Source organism: Euprymna scolopes, chromosome 46 (genome assembly GCF_053919585.1).
Source record: "Euprymna scolopes isolate OS-2025 chromosome 46, ASM5391958v1, whole genome shotgun sequence".
Taxonomy (NCBI): domain Eukaryota; kingdom Metazoa; phylum Mollusca; class Cephalopoda; order Sepiida; family Sepiolidae; genus Euprymna; species Euprymna scolopes.
The window spans coordinates 148744650-148766317 of NC_136527.1; the positions used below are offsets into that span (position 1 = coordinate 148744650).

The following is a 21668-nucleotide window of genomic DNA, read 5'->3' on the forward strand; positions in this document are numbered from 1 at the left end:
GAACGTCGTTCTTAACATGGGAAGGTTGGGGGTGTCTATTCCGAACGCCGTTCTTTACATGGGAAGGTTGGGGGTGTCTATTTCGAAAGGCGTTCTTAACATGGAAAGGTTGGGGGTGTCTATTCCGAACGCCGTTCTTAACATGGGAAGGTTGGGGGTGTCTATTTCGAAAGCTGTTCTGAACATGGAAAGGTTGGGGATGTCTATTTCGAAAGGCGTTCTTAACATGGGAAGGTTGGGGGTGTCTATTCCGAACGCCGTTCTTTACATGGGAAGGTTGGGGGTGTCTATTTCGAAAGCTGTTCTGAACATGGGAAGGTTGGGGGTGTCTATTTCGAAAGGCGTTCTTAACATGGGAAGGTTGGGGGTGTCTATTTCGAACGCCGTTCTTAACATGGGAAGGTTGGGGGTGTCTATTCCGAACGCCGTTCTTTACATGGGAAGGTTGGGGGTGTCTATTTCGAAAGGCGTTCTTAACATGGAAAGGTTGGGGGTGTCTATTCCGAACGCCGTTCTTAACATGGGAAGGTTGGGGGTGTCTATTTCGAAAGCTGTTCTGAACATGGGAAGGTTGGGGATGTCTATTTCGAAAGGCGTTCTTAACATGGGAAGGTTGGGGGTGTCTATTCCGAACGCCGTTCTTTACATGGAAAGGTTGGGGGTGTCTATTTCGAAAGCTGTTCTGAACATGGGAAGGTTGGGGATGTCTATTTCGAAAGGCGTTCTTAACATGGGAAGGTTGGGGGTGTCTATTTCGAACGCCGTTCTTAACATGGGAAGGTTGGGGGTGTCTATTCCGAACGCCGTTCTTTACATGGGAAGGTTGGGGGTGTCTATTTCGAAAGGCGTTCTTAACATGGAAAGGTTGGGGGTGTCTATTCCGAACGCCGTTCTTAACATGGGAAGGTTGGGGGTGTCTATTTCGAAAGCTGTTCTGAACATGGAAAGGTTGGGGATGTCTATTTCGAAAGGCGTTCTTAACATGGGAAGGTTGGGGGTGTCTATTCCGAACGCCGTTCTTTACATGGGAAGGTTGGGGGTGTCTATTCCGAACGCCGTTCTTAACATGGGAAGGTTGGGGGTGTCTATTTCGAAAGCTGTTCTGAACATGGAAAGGTTGGGGATGTCTATTTCGAAAGGCGTTCTTAACATGGGAAGGTTGGGGGTGTCTATTCCGAACGCCGTTCTTTACATGGGAAGGTTGGGGGTGTCTATTTCGAAAGCTGTTCTTAACATGGAAAGGTTGGGGGTGTCTATTTCGAAAGCTGTTCTGAACATGGGAAGGTTGGGGGTGTCTATTTCGAAAGGCGTTCTTAACATGGGAAGGTTGGGGGTGTCTATTTCGAAAGCTGTTCTGAACATGGGAAGGTTGGGGGTGTCTATTTCGAAAGGCGTTCTTAACATGGGAAGGTTGGGGGTGTCTATTTCGAAAGCTGTTCTTAACATGGGAAGGTTGGGGGTGTCTATTTCGAAAGCTGTTCTGAACATGGGAAGGTTGGGGGTGTCTATTTCGAAAGCTGTTCTTAACATGGAAAGGTTGGGGGTGTCTATTTCGAAAGCTGTTCTGAACATGGGAAGGTTGGGGGTGTCTATTTCGAAAGGCGTTCTTAACATGGGAAGGTTGGGGGTGTCTATTTCGAAAGCTGTTCTGAACATGGGAAGGTTGGGGGTGTCTATTTCGAAAGCTGTTCTGAACATGGAAAGGTTGGGGATGTCTATTTCGAAAGCTGTTCTTAACATGGGAAGGTTGGGGGTGTCTATTTCGAAAACTGTTCTTAACATGGGAAGGTTGGGGGTGTCTATTTCGAAAGCTGTTCTGAACATGGGAAGGTTGGGGGTGTCTATTTCGAAAGCTGTTCTGAACATGGGAAGGTTGGGGGTGTCTATTTCGAAAGCTGTTCTGAACATGGAAAGGTTGGGGATGTCTATTTCGAAAGCTGTTCTTAACATGGGAAGGTTGGGGGTGTCTATTTCGAAAGCTGTTCTTAACATGGGAAGGTTGGGGGTGTCTATTTCGAAAGCTGTTCTTAACATGGGAAGGTTGGGGGTGTCTATTTCGAAAGCTGTTCTGAACATGGAAAGGTTGGGGGTGTCTATTTCGAAAGCTGTTCTTAACATGGGAAGGTTGGGGGTGTCTATTTCGAAAGCTGTTCTGAACATGGGAAGGTTGGGGGTGTCTATTTCGAAAGCTGTTCTGAACATGGAAAGGTTGGGGGTGTCTATTTCGAAAGCTGTTCTTAACATGGGAAGGTTGGGGGTGTCTATTTCGAAAGCTGTTCTGAACATGGGAAGGTTGGGGGTGTCTATTTCGAAAGCTGTTCTTAACATGGGAAGGTTGGGGGTGTCTATTTCGAAAGCTGTTCTGAACATGGGAAGGTTGGGGGTGTCTATTTCGAAAGCTGTTCTTAACATGGGAAGGTTGGGGGTGTCTATTTCGAAAGCTGTTCTTAACATGGGAAGGTTGGGGGTGTCTATTTCGAAAGCTGTTCTTAACATGGAAAGGTTGGGGGTGTCTATTTCGAAAGCTGTTCTGAACATGGGAAGGTTGGGGGTGTCTATTTCGAAAGCTGTTCTTAACATGGGAAGGTTGGGGGTGTCTATTTCGAAAGCTGTTCTTAACATGGGAAGGTTGGGGGTGTCTATTTCGAAAGCTGTTCTTAACATGGGAAGGTTGGGGGTGTCTATTTCGAAAGCTGTTCTGAACATGGGAAGGTTGGGGGTGTCTATTTCGAAAGCTGTTCTGAACATGGGAAGGTTGGGGGTGTCTATTTCGAAAGCTGTTCTGAACATGGGAAGGTTGGGGGTGTCTATTTCGAAAGCTGTTCTTAACATGGGAAGGTTGGGGGTGTCTATTTCGAAAGCTGTTCTGAACATGGGAAGGTTGGGGGTGTCTATTTCGAAAGCTGTTCTGAACATGGGAAGGTTGGGGGTGTCTATTTCGAAAGCTGTTCTTAACATGGGAAGGTTGGGGGTGTCTATTTCGAAAGCCGTTCTTAACATGGGAAGGTTGGGGGTGTCTATTTCGAAAGCTGTTCTTAACATGGGATGGTTGGGGGTGTCTATTTCGAAAGCTGTTCTGAACATGGAAAGGTTGGGGATGTCTATTTCGAAAGCTGTTCTTAACATGGGAAGGTTGGGGGTGTCTATTTCGAAAGCTGTTCTTAACATGGGAAGGTTGGGGGTGTCTATTTCGAAAGCTGTTCTGAACATGGGAAGGTTGGGGGTGTCTATTTCGAAAGCTGTTCTTAACATGGGAAGGTTGGGGATGTCTATTTCGAAAGCCGTTCTTAACATGGGAAGGTTGGGGGTGTCTATTTCGAAAGCTGTTCTGAACATGGGAAGGTTGGGGATGTCTATTTCGAAAGCTGTTCTTAACATGGGAAGGTTGGGGGTGTCTATTTCGAAAGCTGTTCTGAACATGGGAAGGTTGGGGGTGTCTATTTCGAAAGCTGTTCTTAACATGGGAAGGTTGGGGGTGTCTATTTCGAAAGCCGTTCTTAACATGGGAAGGTTGGGGGTGTCTATTTCGAAAGCTGTTCTGAACATGGGAAGGTTGGGGGTGTCTATTTCGAAAGCTGTTCTGAACATGGAAAGGTTGGGGATGTCTATTTCGAAAGCTGTTCTTAACATGGGAAGGTTGGGGGTGTCTATTTCGAAAGCTGTTCTGAACATGGGAAGGTTGGGGGTGTCTATTTCGAAAGCTGTTCTTAACATGGGAAGGTTGGGGATGTCTATTTCGAAAGCTGTTCTTAACATGGGAAGGTTGGGGGTGTCTATTTCGAAAGCTGTTCTGAACATGGGAAGGTTGGGGGTGTCTATTTCGAAAGCTGTTCTTAACATGGGAAGGTTGGGGATGTCTATTTCGAAAGCTGTTCTTAACATGGGAAGGTTGGGGGTGTCTATTTCGAAAGCTGTTCTGAACATGGGAAGGTTGGGGGTGTCTATTTCGAAAGCTGTTCTGAACATGGGAAGGTTGGGGGTGTCTATTTCGAAAGCTGTTCTTAACATGGGAAGGTTGGGGATGTCTATTTCGAAAGCTGTTCTTAACATGGGAAGGTTGGGGATGTCTATTTCGAAAGCTGTTCTTAACATGGGAAGGTTGGGGGTGTCTATTTCGAAAGCTGTTCTGAACATGGGAAGGTTGGGGGTGTCTATTTCGAAAGCTGTTCTTAACATGGGAAGGTTGGGGATGTCTATTTCGAAAGCTGTTCTTAACATGGGAAGGTTGGGGGTGTCTATTTCGAAAGCTGTTCTGAACATGGGAAGGTTGGGGGTGTCTATTTCGAAAGCTGTTCTGAACATGGGAAGGTTGGGGGTGTCTATTTCGAAAGCTGTTCTGAACATGGAAAGGTTGGGGATGTCTATTTCGAAAGCTGTTCTTAACATGGGAAGGTTGGGGGTGTCTATTTCGAAAGCTGTTCTGAACATGGGAAGGTTGGGGGTGTCTATTTCGAAAGCTGTTCTGAACATGGAAAGGTTGGGGGTGTCTATTTCGAAAGCTGTTCTTAACATGGGAAGGTTGGGGGTGTCTATTTCGAAAGCTGTTCTTAACATGGGAAGGTTGGGGGTGTCTATTTCGAAAGCTGTTCTGAACATGGGAAGGTTGGGGGTGTCTATTTCGAAAGCTGTTCTGAACATGGGAAGGTTGGGGGTGTCTATTTCGAAAGCTGTTCTGAACATGGAAAGGTTGGGGATGTCTATTTCGAAAGCTGTTCTTAACATGGAAAGGTTGGGGGTGTCTATTTCGAAAGCTGTTCTGAACATGGGAAGGTTGGGGGTGTCTATTTCGAAAGCTGTTCTTAACATGGGAAGGTTGGGGGTGTCTATTTCGAAAGCCGTTCTTAACATGGGAAGGTTGGGGGTGTCTATTTCGAAAGCTGTTCTGAACATGGAAAGGTTGGGGATGTCTATTTCGAAAGCTGTTCTTAACATGGGAAGGTTGGGGATGTCTATTTCGAAAGCTGTTCTTAACATGGGAAGGTTGGGGGTGTCTATTTCGAAAGCTGTTCTGAACATGGGAAGGTTGGGGGTGTCTATTTCGAAAGCTGTTCTGAACATGGAAAGGTTGGGGATGTCTATTTCGAAAGCTGTTCTTAACATGGGAAGGTTGGGGGTGTCTATTTCGAAAGCTGTTCTGAACATGGGAAGGTTGGGGGTGTCTATTTCGAAAGCTGTTCTGAACATGGAAAGGTTGGGGGTGTCTATTTCGAAAGCTGTTCTTAACATGGGAAGGTTGGGGGTGTCTATTTCGAAAGCTGTTCTTAACATGGGAAGGTTGGGGGTGTCTATTTCGAAAGCTGTTCTGAACATGGGAAGGTTGGGGGTGTCTATTTCGAAAGCTGTTCTGAACATGGAAAGGTTGGGGATGTCTATTTCGAAAGCTGTTCTTAACATGGGAAGGTTGGGGGTGTCTATTTCGAAAGCTGTTCTGAACATGGGAAGGTTGGGGGTGTCTATTTCGAAAGCTGTTCTGAACATGGAAAGGTTGGGGATGTCTATTTCGAAAGCTGTTCTGAACATGGGAAGGTTGGGGGTGTCTATTTCGAAAGCTGTTCTTAACATGGGAAGGTTGGGGGTGTCTATTTCGAAAGCTGTTCTGAACATGGGAAGGTTGGGGGTGTCTATTTCGAAAGGCGTTCTTAACATGGAAAGGTTGGGGATGTCTATTTCGAAAGCTGTTCTTAACATGGGAAGGTTGGGGGTGTCTATTTCGAAAGCTGTTCTGAACATGGGAAGGTTGGGGGTGTCTATTTCGAAAGCTGTTCTGAACATGGGAAGGTTGGGGGTGTCTATTTCGAAAGCTGTTCTGAACATGGAAAGGTTGGGGATGTCTATTTCGAAAGCTGTTCTGAACATGGGAAGGTTGGGGGTGTCTATTTCGAAAGCTGTTCTTAACATGGGAAGGTTGGGGGTGTCTATTTCGAAAGCTGTTCTGAACATGGGAAGGTTGGGGGTGTCTATTTCGAAAGCTGTTCTGAACATGGGAAGGTTGGGGGTGTCTATTTCGAAAGCTGTTCTGAACATGGGAAGGTTGGGGGTGTCTATTTCGAAAGCTGTTCTGAACATGGGAAGGTTGGGGGTGTCTATTTCGAAAGCTGTTCTTAACATGGAAAGGTTGGGGGTGTCTATTTCGAAAGCTGTTCTGAACATGGAAAGGTTGGGGATGTCTATTTCGAAAGCTGTTCTTAACATGGGAAGGTTGGGGGTGTCTATTTCGAAAGCTGTTCTGAACATGGGAAGGTTGGGGGTGTCTATTTCGAAAGCTGTTCTGAACATGGGAAGGTTGGGGGTGTCTATTTCGAAAGCTGTTCTGAACATGGGAAGGTTGGGAGTGTCTATTTCGAAAGCTGTTCTGAACATGGAAAGGTTGGGGGTGTCTATTTCGAAAGCTGTTCTTAACATGGGAAGGTTGGGGGTGTCTATTTCGAAAGCTGTTCTTAACATGGGAAGGTTGGGGGTGTCTATTTCGAAAGCTGTTCTGAACATGGAAAGGTTGGGGATGTCTATTTCGAAAGCTGTTCTTAACATGGGAAGGTTGGGGGTGTCTATTTCGAAAGCTGTTCTGAACATGGGAAGGTTGGGGGTGTCTATTTCGAAAGCTGTTCTGAACATGGGAAGGTTGGGGGTGTCTATTTCGAAAGCTGTTCTGAACATGGGAAGGTTGGGGGTGTCTATTTCGAAAGCTGTTCTGAACATGGAAAGGTTGGGGGTGTCTATTTCGAAAGCTGTTCTTAACATGGGAAGGTTGGGGGTGTCTATTTCGAAAGCTGTTCTTAACATGGGAAGGTTGGGGGTGTCTATTTCGAAAGCTGTTCTGAACATGGGAAGGTTGGGGGTGTCTATTTCGAAAGCTGTTCTGAACATGGAAAGGTTGGGGATGTCTATTTCGAAAGCTGTTCTTAACATGGGAAGGTTGGGGGTGTCTATTTCGAAAGCTGTTCTGAACATGGGAAGGTTGGGGGTGTCTATTTCGAAAGCTGTTCTGAACATGGAAAGGTTGGGGATGTCTATTTCGAAAGCTGTTCTGAACATGGGAAGGTTGGGGGTGTCTATTTCGAAAGCTGTTCTTAACATGGGAAGGTTGGGGGTGTCTATTTCGAAAGCTGTTCTGAACATGGGAAGGTTGGGGGTGTCTATTTCGAAAGGCGTTCTTAACATGGAAAGGTTGGGGATGTCTATTTCGAAAGCTGTTCTTAACATGGGAAGGTTGGGGGTGTCTATTTCGAAAGCTGTTCTGAACATGGGAAGGTTGGGGGTGTCTATTTCGAAAGCTGTTCTGAACATGGGAAGGTTGGGGGTGTCTATTTCGAAAGCTGTTCTGAACATGGGAAGGTTGGGGGTGTCTATTTCGAAAGCTGTTCTTAACATGGAAAGGTTGGGGGTGTCTATTTCGAAAGCTGTTCTGAACATGGAAAGGTTGGGGATGTCTATTTCGAAAGCTGTTCTTAACATGGGAAGGTTGGGGGTGTCTATTTCGAAAGCTGTTCTGAACATGGGAAGGTTGGGGGTGTCTATTTCGAAAGCTGTTCTGAACATGGGAAGGTTGGGGGTGTCTATTTCGAAAGCTGTTCTGAACATGGGAAGGTTGGGGGTGTCTATTTCGAAAGCTGTTCTGAACATGGAAAGGTTGGGGGTGTCTATTTCGAAAGCTGTTCTTAACATGGGAAGGTTGGGGGTGTCTATTTCGAAAGCTGTTCTTAACATGGGAAGGTTGGGGGTGTCTATTTCGAAAGCTGTTCTGAACATGGGAAGGTTGGGGGTGTCTATTTCGAAAGCTGTTCTGAACATGGAAAGGTTGGGGATGTCTATTTCGAAAGCTGTTCTGAACATGGAAAGGTTGGGGGTGTCTATTTCGAAAGCTGTTCTGAACATGGGAAGGTTGGGGGTGTCTATTTCGAAAGCTGTTCTGAACATGGGAAGGTTGGGGGTGTCTATTTCGAAAGCTGTTCTGAACATGGGAAGGTTGGGGGTGTCTATTTCGAAAACTGTTCTGAACATGGGAAGGTTGGGGGTGTCTATTTCGAAAGCTGTTCTGAACATGGGAAGGTTGGGGGTGTCTATTTCGAAAGCGTTTCTGAACATGGGAAGGTTGGGGGTGTCTATTTCGAAAGCTGTTCTGAACATGGGAAGGTTGGGGGTGTCTATTTCGAAAGCTGTTCTGAACATGGGAAGGTTGGGGGTGTCTATTTCGAAAGCTGTTCTGAACATGGAAAGGTTGGGGGTGTCTATTTCGAAAGCTGTTCTTAACATGGGAAGGTTGGGGGTGTCTATTTCGAAAGCTGTTCTTAACATGGGAAGGTTGGGGGTGTCTATTTCGAAAGCTGTTCTGAACATGGGAAGGTTGGGGGTGTCTATTTCGAAAGCTGTTCTGAACATGGGAAGGTTGGGGGTGTCTATTTCGAAAGCTGTTCTGAACATGGAAAGGTTGGGGGTGTCTATTTCGAAAGCTGTTCTTAACATGGGAAGGTTGGGGGTGTCTATTTCGAAAGCTGTTCTTAACATGGGAAGGTTGGGGGTGTCTATTTCGAAAGCTGTTCTGAACATGGGAAGGTTGGGGGTGTCTATTTCGAAAGCTGTTCTGAACATGGGAAGGTTGGGGGTGTCTATTTCGAAAGCTGTTCTGAACATGGAAAGGTTGGGGGTGTCTATTTCGAAAGCTGTTCTTAACATGGGAAGGTTGGGGGTGTCTATTTCGAAAGCTGTTCTTAACATGGGAAGGTTGGGGGTGTCTATTTCGAAAGCTGTTCTTAACATGGGAAGGTTGGGGGTGTCTATTTCGAAAGCTGTTCTGAACATGGAAAGGTTGGGGGTGTCTATTTCGAAAGCTGTTCTGAACATGGGAAGGTTGGGGGTGTCTATTTCGAAAGCTGTTCTTAACATGGGAAGGTTGGGGGTGTCTATTTCGAAAGCTGTTCTTAACATGGGAAGGTTGGGGGTGTCTATTTCGAAAGCTGTTCTTAACATGGGAAGGTTGGGGGTGTCTATTTCGAAAGCTGTTCTGAACATGGGAAGGTTGGGGGTGTCTATTTCGAAAGCTGTTCTTAACATGGGAAGGTTGGGGGTGTCTATTTCGAAAGCTGTTCTTAACATGGGAAGGTTGGGGGTGTCTATTTCGAAAGCTGTTCTGAACATGGAAAGGTTGGGGGTGTCTATTTCGAAAGCTGTTCTTAACATGGGAAGGTTGGGGGTGTCTATTTCGAAAGCTGTTCTGAACATGGGAAGGTTGGGGGTGTCTATTTCGAAAGCTGTTCTGAACATGGAAAGGTTGGGGGTGTCTATTTCGAAAGCTGTTCTTAACATGGGAAGGTTGGGGGTGTCTATTTCGAAAGCTGTTCTTAACATGGGAAGGTTGGGGGTGTCTATTTCGAAAGCTGTTCTGAACATGGGAAGGTTGGGGGTGTCTATTTCGAAAGCTGTTCTGAACATGGAAAGGTTGGGGGTGTCTATTTCGAAAGCTGTTCTTAACATGGGAAGGTTGGGGGTGTCTATTTCGAAAGCTGTTCTTAACATGGGAAGGTTGGGGGTGTCTATTTCGAAAGCTGTTCTGAACATGGGAAGGTTGGGGGTGTCTATTTCGAAAGCTGTTCTGAACATGGAAAGGTTGGGGATGTCTATTTCGAAAGCTGTTCTGAACATGGGAAGGTTGGGGGTGTCTATTTCGAAAGCTGTTCTTAACATGGGAAGGTTGGGGGTGTCTATTTCGAAAGCTGTTCTGAACATGGGAAGGTTGGGGGTGTCTATTTCGAAAGCTGTTCTGAACATGGGAAGGTTGGGGGTGTCTATTTCGAAAGCTGTTCTGAACATGGAAAGGTTGGGGATGTCTATTTCGAAAGCTGTTCTGAACATGGGAAGGTTGGGGGTGTCTATTTCGAAAGCTGTTCTGAACATGGGAAGGTTGGGGGTGTCTATTTCGAAAGCTGTTCTGAACATGGAAAGGTTGGGGATGTCTATTTCGAAAGCTGTTCTTAACATGGGAAGGTTGGGGGTGTCTATTTCGAAAGCTGTTCTTAACATGGGAAGGTTGGGGGTGTCTATTTCGAAAGCTGTTCTGAACATGGGAAGGTTGGGGGTGTCTATTTCGAAAGCTGTTCTGAACATGGGAAGGTTGGGGGTGTCTATTTCGAAAGCTGTTCTGAACATGGAAAGGTTGGGGATGTCTATTTCGAAAGCTGTTCTGAACATGGGAAGGTTGGGGGTGTCTATTTCGAAAGCTGTTCTGAACATGGGAAGGTTGGGGGTGTCTATTTCGAAAGCTGTTCTTAACATGGGAAGGTTGGGGATGTCTATTTCGAAAGCTGTTCTGAACATGGGAAGGTTGGGGGTGTCTATTTCGAAAGCTGTTCTTAACATGGGAAGGTTGGGGGTGTCTATTTCGAAAGCTGTTCTGAACATGGGAAGGTTGGGGGTGTCTATTTCGAAAGCTGTTCTGAACATGGGAAGGTTGGGGGTGTCTATTTCGAAAGCTGTTCTGAACATGGAAAGGTTGGGGATGTCTATTTCGAAAGCTGTTCTGAACATGGGAAGGTTGGGGGTGTCTATTTCGAAAGCTGTTCTGAACATGGGAAGGTTGGGGGTGTCTATTTCGAAAGCTGTTCTTAACATGGGAAGGTTGGGGATGTCTATTTCGAAAGCTGTTCTGAACATGGGAAGGTTGGGGGTGTCTATTTCGAAAGCTGTTCTGAACATGGGAAGGTTGGGGGTGTCTATTTCGAAAGCTGTTCTGAACATGGAAAGGTTGGGGATGTCTATTTCGAAAGCTGTTCTTAACATGGGAAGGTTGGGGGTGTCTATTTCGAAAGCTGTTCTGAACATGGGAAGGTTGGGGGTGTCTATTTCGAAAGCTGTTCTTAACATGGGAAGGTTGGGGGTGTCTATTTCGAAAGCTGTTCTGAACATGGAAAGGTTGGGGGTGTCTATTTCGAAAGCTGTTCTTAACATGGGAAGGTTGGGGGTGTCTATTTCGAAAGCTGTTCTGAACATGGGAAGGTTGGGGGTGTCTATTTCGAAAGCTGTTCTGAACATGGAAAGGTTGGGGGTGTCTATTTCGAAAGCTGTTCTTAACATGGGAAGGTTGGGGGTGTCTATTTCGAAAGCTGTTCTTAACATGGGAAGGTTGGGGGTGTCTATTTCGAAAGCTGTTCTGAACATGGGAAGGTTGGGGGTGTCTATTTCGAAAGCTGTTCTGAACATGGAAAGGTTGGGGGTGTCTATTTCGAAAGCTGTTCTTAACATGGGAAGGTTGGGGGTGTCTATTTCGAAAGCTGTTCTTAACATGGGAAGGTTGGGGGTGTCTATTTCGAAAGCTGTTCTGAACATGGGAAGGTTGGGGGTGTCTATTTCGAAAGCTGTTCTGAACATGGAAAGGTTGGGGATGTCTATTTCGAAAGCTGTTCTGAACATGGGAAGGTTGGGGGTGTCTATTTCGAAAGCTGTTCTTAACATGGGAAGGTTGGGGGTGTCTATTTCGAAAGCTGTTCTGAACATGGGAAGGTTGGGGGTGTCTATTTCGAAAGCTGTTCTGAACATGGGAAGGTTGGGGGTGTCTATTTCGAAAGCTGTTCTGAACATGGAAAGGTTGGGGATGTCTATTTCGAAAGCTGTTCTGAACATGGGAAGGTTGGGGGTGTCTATTTCGAAAGCTGTTCTGAACATGGGAAGGTTGGGGGTGTCTATTTCGAAAGCTGTTCTGAACATGGGAAGGTTGGGGGTGTCTATTTCGAAAGCTGTTCTTAACATGGGAAGGTTGGGGGTGTCTATTTCGAAAGCTGTTCTGAACATGGGAAGGTTGGGGGTGTCTATTTCGAAAGCTGTTCTGAACATGGGAAGGTTGGGGGTGTCTATTTCGAAAGCTGTTCTGAACATGGAAAGGTTGGGGATGTCTATTTCGAAAGCTGTTCTGAACATGGGAAGGTTGGGGGTGTCTATTTCGAAAGCTGTTCTGAACATGGGAAGGTTGGGGGTGTCTATTTCGAAAGCTGTTCTGAACATGGAAAGGTTGGGGATGTCTATTTCGAAAGCTGTTCTTAACATGGGAAGGTTGGGGGTGTCTATTTCGAAAGCTGTTCTGAACATGGGAAGGTTGGGGGTGTCTATTTCGAAAGCTGTTCTGAACATGGGAAGGTTGGGGGTGTCTATTTCGAAAGCTGTTCTTAACATGGGAAGGTTGGGGGTGTCTATTTCGAAAGCTGTTCTGAACATGGGAAGGTTGGGGGTGTCTATTTCGAAAGCTGTTCTGAACATGGGAAGGTTGGGGGTGTCTATTTCGAAAGCTGTTCTTAACATGGGAAGGTTGGGGATGTCTATTTCGAAAGCTGTTCTTAACATGGGAAGGTTGGGGGTGTCTATTTCGAAAGCTGTTCTGAACATGGGAAGGTTGGGGGTGTCTATTTCGAAAGCTGTTCTGAACATGGGAAGGTTGGGGGTGTCTATTTCGAAAGCTGTTCTGAACATGGAAAGGTTGGGGATGTCTATTTCGAAAGCTGTTCTTAACATGGGAAGGTTGGGGGTGTCTATTTCGAAAGCTGTTCTGAACATGGGAAGGTTGGGGGTGTCTATTTCGAAAGCTGTTCTGAACATGGGAAGGTTGGGGGTGTCTATTTCGAAAGCTGTTCTTAACATGGGAAGGTTGGGGGTGTCTATTTCGAAAGCTGTTCTTAACATGGGAAGGTTGGGGGTGTCTATTTCGAAAGCTGTTCTGAACATGGGAAGGTTGGGGGTGTCTATTTCGAAAGCTGTTCTGAACATGGAAAGGTTGGGGATGTCTATTTCGAAAGCTGTTCTTAACATGGGAAGGTTGGGGTGTCTATTTCGAAAGCTGTTCTGAACATGGGAAGGTTGGGGATGTCTATTTCGAAAGCTGTTCTTAACATGGGAAGGTTGGGGGTGTCTATTTCGAAAGCTGTTCTTAACATGGGAAGGTTGGGGATGTCTATTTCGAAAGCTGTTCTTAACATGGGAAGGTTGGGGATGTCTATTTCGAAAGCTGTTCTGAACATGGGAAGGTTGGGGATGTCTATTTCGAAAGCTGTTCTGAACATGGGAAGGTTGGGGATGTCTATTTCGAAAGCTGTTCTTAACATGGGAAGGTTGGGGGTGTCTATTTCGAAAGCCGTTCTTAACATGGAAAGGTTGGGGGTGTCTATTTCGAAAGCTGTTCTTAACATGGGAAGGTTGGGGGTGTCTATTTCGAAAGCTGTTCTTAACATGGGAAGGTTGGGGGTGTCTATTTCGAAAGCTGTTCTGAACATGGGAAGGTTGGGGGTGTCTATTTCGAAAGCTGTTCTGAACATGGGAAGGTTGGGGGTGTCTATTTCGAAAGCCGTTCTTAACATGGGAAGGTTGGGGGTGTCTATTTCGAAAGCCGTTCTTAACATGGGAAGGTTGGGGGTGTCTATTTCGAAAGCTGTTCTGAACATGGGAAGGTTGGGGGTGTCTATTTCGAAAGCTGTTCTGAACATGGAAAGGTTGGGGATGTCTATTTCGAAAGCTGTTCTTAACATGGGAAGGTTGGGGGTGTCTATTTCGAAAGCCGTTCTTAACATGGGAAGGTTGGGGGTGTCTATTTCGAAAGCTGTTCTGAACATGGGAAGGTTGGGGGTGTCTATTTCGAAAGCTGTTCTGAACATGGAAAGGTTGGGGATGTCTATTTCGAAAGCTGTTCTGAACATGGGAAGGTTGGGGGTGTCTATTTCGAAAGCTGTTCTGAACATGGAAAGGTTGGGGGTGTCTATTTCGAAAGCTGTTCTGAACATGGGAAGGTTGGGGGTGTCTATTTCGAAAGCTGTTCTGAACATGGGAAGGTTGGGGGTGTCTATTTCGAAAGCCGTTCTTAACATGGGAAGGTTGGGGGTGTCTATTTCGAAAGCTGTTCTTAACATGGGAAGGTTGGGGGTGTCTATTTCGAAAGCCGTTCTTAACATGGAAAGGTTGGGGGTGTCTATTTCGAAAGCTGTTCTTAACATGGGAAGGTTGGGGGTGTCTATTTCGAAAGCTGTTCTTAACATGGGAAGGTTGGGGATGTCTATTTCGAAAGCTGTTCTGAACATGGAAAGGTTGGGGGTGTCTATTTCGAAAGCTGTTCTTAACATGGGAAGGTTGGGGGTGTCTATTTCGAAAGCTGTTCTGAACATGGAAAGGTTGGGGATGTCTATTTCGAAAGCTGTTCTGAACATGGAAAGGTTGGGGGTGTCTATTTCGAAAGCCGTTCTTAACATGGAAAGGTTGGGGGTGTCTATTTCGAAAGCCGTTCTTAACATGGAAAGGTTGGGGGTGTCTATTTCGAAAGCCGTTCTTAACATGGGAAGGTTGGGGGTGTCTATTTCGAAAGCTGTTCTTAACATGGAAAGGTTGGGGATGTCTATTTCGAAAGCTGTTCTGAACATGGGAAGGTTGGGGGTGTCTATTTCGAAAGCTGTTCTTAACATGGGAAGGTTGGGGGTGTCTATTTCGAAAGCTGTTCTTAACATGGAAAGGTTGGGGGTGTCTATTTCGAAAGCTGTTCTGAACATGGAAAGGTTGGGGGTGTCTATTTCGAAAGCCGTTCTTAACATGGAAAGGTTGGGGGTGTCTATTTCGAAAGCCGTTCTTAACATGGAAAGGTTGGGGGTGTCTATTTCGAAAGCCGTTCTTAACATGGGAAGGTTGGGGGTGTCTATTTCGAAAGCTGTTCTTAACATGGGAAGGTGGGGGTGTCTATTTCGAAAGCTGTTCTTAACATGGAAAGGTTGGGGGTGTCTATTTCTAAAACCGTTCTTAACATGGGAAGGATGGGGATGTCTATTCCGAAAGGCGTTCTTAACATGGGAAGGTTGGGGGTGTCTATTCTGAAAGCCGTTTTTAACATGGGAAGGTTGGGGGTGTCTATTTCGAACGCCGTTCTTAACATGGGAAGGTTGGGGGTGTCTATTCCGAACGCCGTTCTTAACATGGGAAGGTTGGGGGTGTCTATTTCGAAAGCTGTTCTTAACATGGGAAGGTTGGGGGTGTCTATTTCGAAAGCTGTTCTTAACATGGGAAGGTTGGGGGTGTCTATTTCGAAAGCTGTTCTTAACATGGAAAGGTTGGGGGTGTCTATTTCGAAAGTTGTTCTGAACATGGGAAGGTTGGGGGTGTCTATTTCGAAAGCTGTTCTTAACATGGAAAGGTTGGGGGTGTCTATTTCTAAAACCGTTCTTAACATGGGAAGGTTGGGGATGTCTATTCCGAAAGGCGTTCTTAACATGGGAAGGTTGGGGGTGTCTATTCTGAAAGCCGTTTTTAACATGGGAAGGTTGGGGGTGTCTATTTCGAACGCCGTTCTTAACATGGGAAGGTTGGGGGTGTCTATTCCGAACGCCGTTCTTAATATGGGAAGGTTGGGGGTGTCTATTTCGAAAGCTGTTCTTAACATGGGAAGGTTGGGGGTGTCTATTTCGAAAGCTGTTCTTAACATGGGAAGGTTGGGGGTGTCTATTTCGAAAGCTGTTCTTAACATGGGAAGGTTGGGGGTGTCTATTTCGAAAGCTGTTCTTAACATGGGAAGGTTGGGGGTGTCTATTTCGAAAGCTGTTCTTAACATGGGAAGGTTGGAGGTGTCTATTTTGAAAGCCGTTCTTAACATTGGAAGGTTTGGGGTGTCTATTCCGAAAGCCGTTCTTAACATGGGAAGGTTTGGGGTGTCTATTTCGAAAGCTGTTCTTAATATGGGAAGGTTGGGGGTGTCTATTTCGAAAACCGTTCTTAACATGCGAAGGTTGGGGTGTCTATTCCGATAGCTGTTCTTAACATGGGAAGGTTGGGGGTGTCTATTTCGAAAGCCGTTCTTAACATGGGAAGGTCGGGGGTGTCTATTTCAAAAGCCGTTCTTAACATGGGAAGGTCGGGGGCGTCTATTTCGAAAGCTGTGCTTAACATGGAAAGGTTGGGGGTGTCTATTTCGAAAGCTGTTCTTAACATGGGAAGGTTGGGGGTGTCTATTTCGAAAGCTGTTCTTAACATGGGAAGGTCGGGGGTGTCTATTTCAAAAGCTGTTCTTAACATGGGAAGGTCGGGGGCGTCTATTTCGAAAGCTGTGCTTAACATGGAAAGGTTGGGGGTGTCTATTTCGAAAGCTGTTCTTAACATGGGAAGGTTGGGGGTGTCTATTTCGAAAGCCGTTCTTAACATGGGAAGGTCGGGGGTGTCTATTTCAAAAGCTGTTCTTAACATGGGAAGGTTGGGGGTGTCTATTTCGAAAGCTGTTCTTAACATGGGAAGGTTGGGGGTGTCTATTTCGAAAGCCGTTCTTAACATGGGAAGGTTGGGGGTGTCTATTTCGAAAGCTGTTCTTAACATGGGAAGGTTGGGGGTGTCTATTTCGAAAACCGTTCTTAACATGGAAAGGTTGGGGGTGTCTATTTCGAAAGCTGTTCTTAACATGGGAAGGTTGGGGGTGTCTATTGCGAAAGCTGTTCTTAACATGGAAAGGTTGGGGGTGTCTATTTCTAAAACCGTTCTTAACATGGGAAGGTTGGGGATGTCTATTCCGAAAGGCGTTCTTAACATGGGAAGGTTGGGGGTGTCTATTTCGAAAGCTGTTCTTAACATGGGAAGGTTGGGGGTGTCTATTTCGAAATCTGTTCTTAACATGGGAAGGTTGGGGGTGTCTATTTCGAAAGCTGTTCTTAACATGGAAAGGTTGGGGGTGTCTATTTCTAAAACCGTTCTTAACATGGGAAGGTTGGGGATGTCTACTCCGAAAGGCGTTCTTAACATGGGAAGGTTGGGGGTGTCTATTCTGAAAGCCGTTTTTAACATGGGAAGGTTGGGGGTGTCTATTTCGAAAGCCGTTCTTAACATGGGAAGGTTGGGGGTGTCTATTCCGAACGCCGTTCTTAACATGGGAAGGTTGGGGGTGTCTATTTCGAAAGCTGTTCTTAACATGGGAAGGTTGGGGGTGTCTATTTCGAAAGCTGTTCTTAACATGGGAAGGTTGGGGGTGTCTATTTCGAAAGCTGTTCTTAACATGGAAAGGTTGGGGGTGTCTATTTCGAAAGTTGTTCTGAACATGGGAAGGTTGGGGGTGTCTATTTCGAAAGCTGTTCTTAACATGGAAAGGTTGGGGGTGTCTATTTCTAAAACTGTTCTTAACATGGGAAGGTTGGGGATGTCTATTCCGAAAGGCGTTCTTAACATGGGAAGGTTGGGGGTGTCTATTCTGAAAGCCGTTTTTAACATGGGAAGGTTGGGGGTGTCTATTTCGAACGCCGTTCTTAACATGGGAAGATTGGGGGTGTCTATTCCGAACGCCGTTCTTAACATGGGAAGGTTGGGGTTGTCTATTTCGAAAGCTGTTCTTAACATGGGAAGGTTGGGGGTGTCTATTTCGAAAGCTGTTCTTAACATGGGAAGGTTGGGGGTGTCTATTTCGAAAGCTGTTCTTAACATGGAAAGGTTGGGGGTGTCTATTTCGAAAGCTGTTCTTAACATGGAAAGGTTGGGGGTGTCTATTTCGAAAGTTGTTCTGAACATGGGAAGGTTGGGGGTGTCTATTTCGAAAGCTGTTCTTAACATGGGAAGGTTGGGGGTGTCTATTTCGAAAGCCGTTCTTAACATGGGAAGGTTGGGGGTGTCTATTTCGAAAGCCGTTCTTAACATGGGAAGGTCGGGGGTGTCTATTTCGAAAGCTGTTCTTAACATGGGAAGGTTGGGGGCGTCTATTTCGAAAGCTGTGCTTAACATGGAAAGGTTGGGGGTGTCTATTTCGAAAGCTGTTCTTAACATGGGAAGGTTGGGGGTGTCTATTTCGAAAGCTGTTCTTAACATGGGAAGGTTGGGGGTGTCTATTTCGAAAGCCGTTCTTAACATGGAAAGGTTGGGGATGTCTATTTCGAAAGCCGTTCTTAACATGGAAAGGTTGGGGGTGTCTATTTCGAAAGCTGTTCTTAACATGGGAAGGTTGGGGATGTCTATTTCGAAAGCTGTTCTTAACATGGGAAGGTTGGGGGTGTCTATTTCGAAAGCTGTTCTTAACATGGAAAGGTTGGGGGTGTCTATTTCGAAAGCTGTTCTTAACATGGGAAGGTTGGGGGTGTCTATTTCGAAAGCCATTCTTAACATGGGAAGGTTTGGGGTGTCTATTCCGAAAGCCGTTCTTAACATGGGAAGGTTGGGGGTGTCTATTTCGAAAGCTGTTCTTAATATGGGAAGGTTGGGGGTGTCTATTTCGAAAACTGTTCTTAACATGCGAAGGTTGGGGTGTCTATTCCGAAAGCTGTTCTTAACATGGGAAGGTTGGGGGTGTCTATTTCGAAAGCCGTTCTTAACATGGGAAGGTCGGGGGTGTCTATTTCAAAAGCTGTTCTTAACATGGGAAGGTTGGGGGTGTCTATTTCGAAAGCTGTTCTTAACATGGAAAGGTTGGGGGTGTCTATTTCGAAAGCTGTTCTTAACATGGGAAGGTTGGGGGTGTCTATTTCGAAAGCTGTTCTTAACATGGGAAGGTTGGGGTGTCTATTTCGAAAGCCGTTCTTAACATGGGAAGGTTGGGGGTGTCTATTTCGAAAGCCGTTCTTAACATGGGAAGGTTGGGGGTGTCTATTTCGAAAGCCGTTCTTAACATGGGAAGGTTGGGGGTGTCTATTTCGAAAGCCGTTCTTAACATGGGAAGGTTGGGGATGTCTATTCCGAACGCCGTTCTTAACATGGGAAGGTTGGGGGTGTCTATTTCGAAAGCCATTCTTAACATGGGAAGGTTGGGGGTACTTATTACGAAAGCCGTTCTTAACATGAAATTACTCAAGGAAGTGAAAAAAGTCGTACTTGTTTTGTTTTACACGCATGCACAGTACTAATTCTTCGGTTGTGAAATAAAAAATGGCTTCCAAGGATTTTACGATGAATTTATATCTCGTTAAGAACTTGTCTCTGCAAAATTAAAATGAGATTTCTGTATTCAGCAGAGTCGAAAGACCTTCAAATGTCCTCATTTTAAAGAAATTTGTGGAGGTGGACCTAACGTAAAAAACAAAAATACTGGTGTACGACGGTCTTTTTATCACACAACTATCAATCACTAGATATTCAAAAATCACGTTTTTTTCATTTCTTGGACGCTTAATCATATTGAGACATTTAATCACTTGGGAATTTCGAAAGCGGTCGAAGAGTATAATTTTTTCACCGCATTATATTTGTCTATTTTTTTTTTTGGATCCCTTTAAGATGATTCTTCATTACCTGTATATTTTAACTTCGGTATTATTTGTTAAGATAAGGTAAAAAAAAAAAAGAAAGAAAAGAAAATGAAACTATTTGCAGAAGTTTGTTTACATTTTTAAATGAAAAATAAATTAATTAAAATAATTATGTTTATTGTTTATTTGTCAAAAAGTTTTTTTTTTAAAGTGGCTGAACAGATAGTGGCGAACAGATAGCCTCTCCCCTAACACTTGCAGGATTCGCTGGGAGGGGGGGGGAACAGACTATAGATTTTAATCTCTCGTAAAAATAACCCCAAAAATTGTCAAAGGAGCTAAACATTTAACGTAATAAGAATATAATCACGTAAATAAGATTATTACATAAAGAAATGTTATGTTTTTCTTTGGAAGGTGATTAATTGTCTCGGTACAGAGTGATTAAGTGTCCACGCGATGAAAACCCATATGATTAAATGTCCATGGTTAATAGTCCGGTGATTAAATGTCAGGCAATGAAATATCCCCCCCCGCCACTCACCACCAAAAAAAAAAAAAAAAAAAAATTCCGTCCGTAGATTACGGACTAAATCTCTAGAAGTGTCAAGTTACTTGTAACTGGCTGATCGAAACATGCTCCTGAATGTGTATATTAATGCTTATGTAAACAAATAAAAAGTATAATATATATATATATTCCACATACAGTACTGTTCCGCTGTATCACAGTTCGTCAGTGCGGCTAGACAACAGCAACACACACACCCATATACATATATTTAGAAAGCCATTCTTAACATGGGAACCGGAGGGTGTTGTGGTTGTGTACCTGTTCTATACTTTCACCTTACAATTTAATAAAAACAGGTATCGTAAAAACTGTAATTAAAATTGAAAATACTATTAAAAAATAGCGCGGATCAATAAGTGCACTACTGCAGTGCACTATATATATATATATATATATATATATATATATATATATATATATATATATATATATATATGTGTGTGTGTGTGTGTGTGTGTGTGTGTGTATATATATGTGTGTATATATATATGTGTGTATATATATATATATATATATATATATATACACACACATATATACACACACATACACACACACATATATATATACATATATACACACACATATACACACACACATATATATATATATATATATATATATATATATATATATATACACACACACACACACAGTGTGACCCGGATATAAAAGACCCGATTATATAAGAAAAACGGGTATAAGAGAGATTTTCTCTGGTTCCAAATTAAAACTGTCACAGTGTAACCCGGATACAAGAGAGCTGCATCCATCACTAGAGAAATCATTTAGACTCGGGCTTACATTGTAAATATATATATGTATGTGTGTGTGTGTGTGTTTATTAATGTAAATTGTTATTTTCAGCATTTATATATAATAAATAATCTACTTTCGTGTTGAATATAGATATTTAATTGTAGTTAAAAAAAAAAAAGGAAAAACTTACCTTAAAAATCTGCGTAAAAAAACCAAACAAACAAAAAAACAAATCTTCAAAATAAATGTTCGGTTCGTTTAAAATCGTTAAAATCGAATACTTTGTCGATTTATTTCCTCGGCCTTTGTTTTTATTATCAGCTTTTAAAAAGCGCAACTAAAAAAATAAATAAATGCACACTAATCGTGGATTCTTCGAATAGTAGGAGGATATATATTTATATATTAAAACAAAAAAGATAATACGTAAATACTGACACCCTACAAAAAAGGGGGGTTGTAAAAAGAAACGAATTCAAAACCGCAAGTTGATTGTCAAAAAAAAGTGTATGTTTTTTTTTTTGCCTAGACAGGAAGAGCATGTCTTCTTAACAGGAAATGGATGATAGGAGATTCTACGGAAGCACAGGCGTGCAATAATTAACTTACTTAATTCGTTTTAAAATAATGAACACATTAGGTCCTATAAATTTATTTTATAGATATACTAGCATTTCAGCCCGGCGTTGCCCGGGTGTTTGGAAGTGTATGTTGAGCAAAAGAAAAAAAAAAAAAAAAAAATGAAAAAAAAAAAAAAGCGGTCAATTTTTTTAAAACTCTGACCTCTATTGTGAACCCTTAAAATTTATTGTTTTGGTCTCAAATCCAGTTATTAAGTTAGATCCATGTCCAAGTAACCTATATCTAAAATTTTAAGTGTTCAGACCCAAAATTGGCGGAGGAGTTTGGTAAAGTTCTCAAAGGTCAAATCGTTGAACTTTGACCCCTTAACAGCTAAATTTCTGGCCGAAAACGGATTACACATATTTTCTCAAATCTCAGTACCCTGTATATCAAATTTCGAGTCTGTAGACTGAAAATTGTCAGAGTTATTGCGTGGGTAAATGTACACAGACACACACAGACACGTTCACTTATATATATATATATATATATATATATATATATATATATATATATATATATATATATGGCCAGTAGAGTTTAGTTTTCTAGAAGTACAT

At 43.8% G+C, this 21668-nt stretch overlaps 1 protein-coding gene across 1 annotated transcript in view; it reads right to left on the minus strand.

The window, feature by feature from the left end:
- The window catches only part of LOC145270290 (uncharacterized), a 90545-nt gene extending 69522 nt beyond the window's left edge, over nucleotides 1-21023 (minus strand). The window contains exon 1 of the mRNA XM_080125934.1: nucleotides 20675-21023. The gene's annotated coding sequence lies outside the window, so the exon portion shown is untranslated. The remainder of the gene's footprint in view (nucleotides 1-20674) is intronic.
- Nucleotides 21024-21668: the final 645 nt, after the last annotated feature.